Source organism: Dermacentor silvarum, unplaced genomic scaffold (genome assembly GCF_013339745.2).
Source record: "Dermacentor silvarum isolate Dsil-2018 unplaced genomic scaffold, BIME_Dsil_1.4 Seq13340, whole genome shotgun sequence".
NCBI classification, from domain to species: Eukaryota; Metazoa; Arthropoda; class Arachnida; order Ixodida; family Ixodidae; genus Dermacentor; species Dermacentor silvarum.
In genome coordinates, this window is record NW_023605708.1 from 32,132 (window position 1) to 39,010 (window position 6,879).

The 6,879-nt window shown below is 50.0% G+C and overlaps 1 pseudogene; it reads right to left on the bottom strand.

Moving 5' to 3' along the window:
- Positions 1-4,489: 4,489 nt before the first annotated feature.
- On the bottom strand, positions 4,490-6,468 carry LOC119434602 (uncharacterized; annotated as a pseudogene).
- Positions 6,469-6,879: the final 411 nt, after the last annotated feature.

Here is a 6,879-nt window from a genome sequence, read left to right on the forward strand (position 1 = left end):
ACCATCTCCCGCTCAAGCTAACCATCTCCCCGCTGCTTCGCATCCACACATGATTCCCTTTAGCGGGAGATGGAGTGATTTTTTTGCCGTGTGTCCCCTGTTTCCAGTTGTACTCAGTAAGTATGAAAGAAACATCTAAAATAAATTAGGGGGTTTTACATGCCAAAACTACAATTTGATTAGGAGGCACCACGAAATAATTTGGACCACCTGTGGCTTTTTAACGTGCATTAAATCTAAGTACACGGGTGTTTTCGCATTTTGCCCCAGTTTAAATGCGGCTTCCGTGGCCAGTATATCATCCCGCCACCTCATGCTTAGCAGCCCAACAACATAACCATTAAACAACCACGGCTGGTGAGAAATACACATTTAATTTCATTACTCGCCGAACATGCACAAATTCTGATACGATAATTTGATATTAAAACACAAGTCTATAATGGACAGAAGAACACGGGGAAGGACAAAACTTGCAACTGCCACCGAGAGCAGCACAACACCTCCTTATTCTTTAGGGAGGACGACATAGAAAAAATCAGATGCCCCTCCCCTGCCGAGGAAATGAAGGTAAGCTAAGCTTATCATGTGTTTATTCGGTGTTTCTCGGAATGAATTGCACTGACGAGTACCACGTTGTGTTCGAACCACAACCGTTGACACGCACTGCAGTTGGCTCCGAAGTTCCGGTTGAGAAACTCGCGTTGAAACCTGGCCGTCGCACCGGAGAAGTTCGCGCTAGCGTTCCCGAGGCGTGCACTATCGTTGTCGGGTTCCTGGAGGGCAAGACGACACTGACATTTGGTGTGAACATCGCTCTCCTGCAATTCTGGGGTTGGCGGCTCTTCGCGGACGTTTGGCCTTAACATCGCGCTCCCACCACTCGGGGGTCCGCGGCTCTTCGCTGACGTTTCGTCTGAGCTTCGGAAGCCCTCACGCTTGAATCGGCCCGTCGACGACGAGCCCTTTCCCGAGCGAGTTGCTCAAACGTAGCCTGTTCCTCGGCGGAACGGACCACGCGCGGCCTTCCCAACCGGAGGCCAAGACTGATCTGAGGCGAGGGAAGCCCGGTGGAGCGCGCGCCAACCCCCTTTCCTTTCCCTCCCCGCGACGCACCAAATGACCCTGATTGGTCACGCACGTCACGTGATCCGGCGCCGGCATAGCTTTCCCCGCCCCTGCTCTTTCTTTCATCCTTCCTTGCTTTCTTTCTTTCCTTCTTTCTTTCTTGTTACTGGCTCATACCCGCATATCCAATACGAGTATGCGCCACATGTGACTTTTTGCCACCGAAACTTGTGCGCCAATGCAAGGTTCGCTTGAAAAAGAAGTTGAAGATTATTTGCAAGAAACAGATTTCAAACTCGTTTTTCTATACTGACAGTACAAACATTACTGAACATATATGCTTCTCCTCGCAGACGCTCCTTCTATATGTTTATTAGAGAACCGACTGCATTCTTTGAGAATCAATGCTCCAGACTGCATTATCCCCAGGTAGTGTTTGTACAGAAACTATTAGAGCCATTACAAATATCAATCCCTGATGTGGATTTGCAAAATTTCGCTACTGCGACAGTAAGCGTTGAATTCGATTATATATTTCCCAATAACGCTAAACTCCTGCCTATTCGATACATAAAAAGTTTGTTAGATGATCACGTCGAGAACCTCCAAATAAATGCAGTAATATCCACAGATGCTTCTGTCAGTGAAGAGAAGGCAGGAGTGGGTATTTTTTCGGTATCATTAAATTGGTCTTTCTCCCTTCGATTACCCGACTCTACGCCAATATTTCAGGTGAAGTTATTAGCGATCATCCTAGCTTACTAAAACTCCCACATCTATTACTTCAGCCGTAATCTTAACCGACTCCTTGTCTGTTTGCTCCGCTTTATCAGTGCCCAATTAATCTATCATTCTCCGAGAATTTCATTCATCCATCCTCCAACATTTACGCCTTAACCATCTGGTATGGGTGCCAGGGCACGTGGGGCTCACTTTAAACGAATCAGCAGACGCACTAGCAGTGGCATCTCTTAAAGGCCAGGTACTGAGGATCCTAATACCTTCGGCATATGTCACTTCTGCGAGATTTAAAAAAATTTTCTGTCCAAGAAGAACATGCCAAATCATGTGTACTCAATAACACCGATTTTCAGTACCTTGGACTTCCTTGGCACAGCAGATGGTGTTCAACAAGAAAATTTGAAGTTTCATTTACTAGAATGCGTTGCCAAATACCAAGGCTTAATTTCTATTCTCATAGGTCTGGTTTGGCGCCTTCCCCTCAATGATTTTATTGCAATGAACCCGAAACTATGGATGATTTCTTTATAGAGTGTTGTAGGTTCACCATGCATAGCAAACGACTTCTAGAAGGTCCCCTCCACCAACTTGGATTGACCATTACGCTACCCATCATTCTATCTCAGGGCGTCGGCACTAGGACACTGTAATAGGAACGTATGTGATGCCATATTTAATTTTGTAATGGAAAGAAGGAGTATGCCATGCTAATTTTTTCACAAGACAACAAAAATATTTGCTTCAAGTATTAAGGTGCTATAGCATGAAAATTAAAATCAACCATTAGAATTCATTTATTATCTCATTCTTAAGTAAGAAAATCCCATTTAAGTATCCTTAATTTTATTGCGATAGCAATTATATGGACACTTCAACCGGATTTCTGCCGTCGGCGTCGCCGTCGCCGTGAGGTTCTGTATAGATAAAATCTTCGCCGCGCGCCGTATGCCCGAGCGGAAGCGTGCGGGGACGCACGCTATCACGGAGAGCGAACGCACTCAATCTCCCACGCGCAAGCAAGGAAGCGGGAAGCGAGCGCCGGAGGGAGCGGGGGAGGGGGGGGAGGGCGCACTTCTACTCTGCCAACAACCGCGCGCGTCGCTCATCCGCACCGTATCTTATCTCCACACGGCTCTGACCTTTGTATGCGCTGTGCATTCGCCGCTCAGTTTCCGTTGAAGCGATAGACCGCACGTACCTTCGCCCGCTGCGGCGTATGCGCTTGCTGCCAGCGTTTTGACAGTCGTTGTCTGCAGTCATTCAGTGTGATCTATTCATGTTTGTTTGTGCGCGCTCACACCACGCTTGTTCATTCAGTTAGTAATAGTCGGGCCACATTTTCCAACGCACGCTACACATGCAATGCTGCCCGGATCGGCAGTGCAGCGCTACAGGTGTGTCCCTTCGCACGCGCTGCCACGGGAAGCGCTTCTCATCAACACCACCGTTTCACACGCGCCTTCTCGTGGTCATCGAGTCTCGCTTCATGTCGGTCTACTTACGCCGCCGCACACCTGCTTACTTAATCAGCTCATGTTTACTACAATTCATATTGCTACCAAAGCCGCTCACCTTACTTCGTATGACATTGCTGTGTTGCTATCGCATTCATTGCTTCGCCCTTAGGGCGAAACTGTGACATTTTTTTTCTTCCCACTGCCGCCCGATTCATGGCCAATACCCCGTAGTGGGTTGTGCTATTTCTATAGGCACCAAACCAAACCAAACTGACTTCGGTTTTCCGCCAAACTTGCTCTTCAGAAAAAAGAGCGTATTCTTTGATTACAATACTAATGCTTTAAAGAGTGATGTGAACGGCGGTACTACAATTTCCAAATAGTTACGCGGCAATATAGCGAAGGCATAGGTGAACACCCCCATACACACCGCTAGCCATTTCATCTCCCTTCTTAATCTCATAAAACCATTGCTATGTACAGTGACACAATTCGAGCCAAAAATCTCGCCGCGAATATAAATTTAAATACGGTGGTCTATTGGCTTTGAGGAATACCATAATACACGGCCACTAGAAGCTTTTTTTCGTTAAACAAATTTGGGACACACAAGGGTCATCATGTTTCATCATAATGTTAAACGGAACATTGCATCTTTATTGCATTATTCGGCTTCATTAAAAGATGTCAATTTTTGAATAGTCAGTTTAGGCATCCTTGTTTAAAATAGGAGCCAATTTGGACTCTGCTTACTTTTGTTGCATCACATAGGGTGTTAAGCACCGTGCATGTACAGCGTATAGGCAACAGTATAGGCAACGTAGTTTTTTTATCATTAGTTTGGGAAATGACATGTTTGATTCTTCACGAAGATTTGCTCGGAACACACCGAGTGATAAAAAACATATAAAATCTGTGAACACGACACTTGGGCGGCTTAACGTGTGACAATAACAATATAAAGAAAAATGCACTGAGAGAGTAAAATTTTCTGCATTCAGTTTTCTTTTTTTGCATCCCTCTCACCAATGTTACGATGTATCGTAGCATCCGCGTAGGCTTAAATTAATTATCGGATGACAATGGATACTGCGAACTTGTGCGATAAACTGTGGCAGAATATTCAACTCGGTTGAACAAATAGTGAATTGGATTGGATTGGAACAAACTTTATTTGTGCCTGCAGTTGTGCGTTCGAGCGCCTAGACGAGGGCCTAAGTCGTCTACGAGGTTGCCGTTACTCGGCGCGGGTCTCCGCTCACCGTTACCGGCTCGCTGGGTCGCTGCCTGTCGCGCGCCCCAAGGACTTGCTGGATGGCCCAGAGCGGTTGGTCTTGGTCGTAGCTCTTCGCAGCAGCCTCGAGGCGCGGTGTGATCATTCTTTACCTTGCTTCCTCTGGATGTTTGATGCAGTCTCACAAGATGTGCGTGTGATCTGCCATCTCCCTCCGGCAGACCTTACACTTATCTGTCGGGTATGTCTCGGGTGTACATGCGATGCACCAGTCCCGGGCTCGGTAGCGATTCACCTCTGCTCGACTCAGCCTCGGGTGCGGGGGTGGGAGAGTCCTGCGAGCCAGGCGGTAGGCCTTCGTGATGCCCTTATAGTCCGTCATGCGGTCCTTAGACGTCGGATGGTCTGTCGCCTGGGCGTGGTTGGTTAATGCTCGCGCCGCTGCGTGTGCCGTCTCGTTGTGGTTTTCATTGCATTCCGACGCGTCGCCTGCATGCGCCGGGAACCACTCGATTCTCACTTTTCTGTGTTGCAGTTTGGCCGCTCGCAGTTTGGCCGCTCGGAAGAGTTTGGCCTCCCTCCAGATTTGGCCTTTGGCGAAATTTCGCACCACCTGTCTCGAGTCCCTCAGCACAGTGTGGCAGTCTGCGTCGGCGATCGTCAGGACGATGGCCACCTGCTCCGCTTGTTTCGCTGCGGCGCTTCTCACGCTCGCTGCCATGCTCGTGGCGCCGGTCGACACCTCTATGACGACCGCTGCGAAGGCGTTCCGTTGGTATTCGGCTGCGTCCGCGTACCGCGCGTGCTCGTCGTTGACGTGCAGGTCGATGAGAGCTTTGGCCCTCGCCGTTCTTCTTCGCTTGTAGAACTCTGGATTCATGTTCTTGGGTATGGGGTCGATTCTGGTCTGGCGTCGGACCTCGTCGGGGACGGGGAGCTTTATCTTCGCCTCGTTCGAGCGTCCTATTCCCAGGTCCTCCAGTATCTTCATCCTGGCTTTGGTCGTGGACAGCCGCTCCAGTTGACAGGTCCGTTGCACTTCGGCTATTTCTTCGAGCGTGTTGTGTATCCCAAGTTGTAACAAGCGGGTCATGCTCGTGGACTCGAACAGGCCCAGTGCCGTCTTATACGCTCTTCTGATGACGACGTTGATTTTGTTGCGTTCGTGTTGCCAGCATCTGTGGCAGGCTGAAACGTACGCGACCTGGCTGATGATGAAGGATTGGACGAGCCTGATTAGGCTCTCCTCTGTCATGCCAGCCTTCCGGGACGTGACTCGTTTGAAGAGTCGCGTGGGGTCTTTTGCCGTGAGACAGGTGATGGTTTCGCCGTTTCTTCCGTGCTTTTCGATCACCCTGCCAAGGATGCTGATTTTGCTGACCTCGGGGATCACGTAGCCGAATTTAGTTACGATTCGGATTTTTTCGTATTCGCGTTGTCTGGTCTTACCTCTGTCGTTATTGGTAGGCGGGAGTATGAGGAGCTCCGATTTGCTCAGCAGACATCTCAGTCCGGTGAGGTGCTATCCAGCTGGTCTTCTATCGCGTCGACGGCGGCTTGCACGGCGCCTTCGATATGGGCTTCGCTGTCGCTGGTCACCCATAGCGTGATATCGTGTGCGTAGATGGTGTGTCTCACGTCTTGGATGTCCGTGAGCTTCTCGGCCACTCCAATCATTATCAGGTTGAACAGCATCGGCGAGATGGCCGATCCCTGCGGTGTACCGGTGCACCCGAGCTTCTTCTCTTGCGTCTGTAGCTCGCCTGCTCGTAGCTCGGCAGTCTTGTCCGTGAGTAAGTCCTTAATGCAGTAGTAAGATCTTTCGCCCATGTTCAGCTTAGAGACTTGGGACAGAATCGCCGAGTGCTTCGCCTCATCAAAGGCGCTCTGTAAGTCGAGCCCCAGGACTGCATTGTTGTCGCGGGCGCTGCCGCCATCGTTGATGATTTGGTATTTGAGCTGGACCATCGCGTCCTGCGTGCTTAGGTGCTGTCTGAAGCCGATCACCATGGCCGGGTACAGCCCTTTTCGTTCCAGGTAGTCTTGCCACCTGTTGAGCAGGGCTTGCTCCAACAAGTAGCCCACGCAGGACTTGAGCGAGATGGGCCGGAGGTTGTCCGCGTCCGGAAACTTCCCCGGCTTGGGATCAGGATGGTCTTACTCGTCTTCTACTGCTTTGGCAGCACGCCCGCTCTCCAGCACGTGTTGAAGTATTTTTCGAGGTTCTCAATCGAGCCGTCGTCGAGGTTCTTGATCGCTTTGTTCCTCACGAGGTCCCGGGTAGGCCGCCGACCAGCTGTTGAGGTCGTGCAGGGCCGCGCGGACCTCCTCGACGTCGATGTCAGGACCGAGCTTCGCATTGGGTAGGCCGCCGTACGG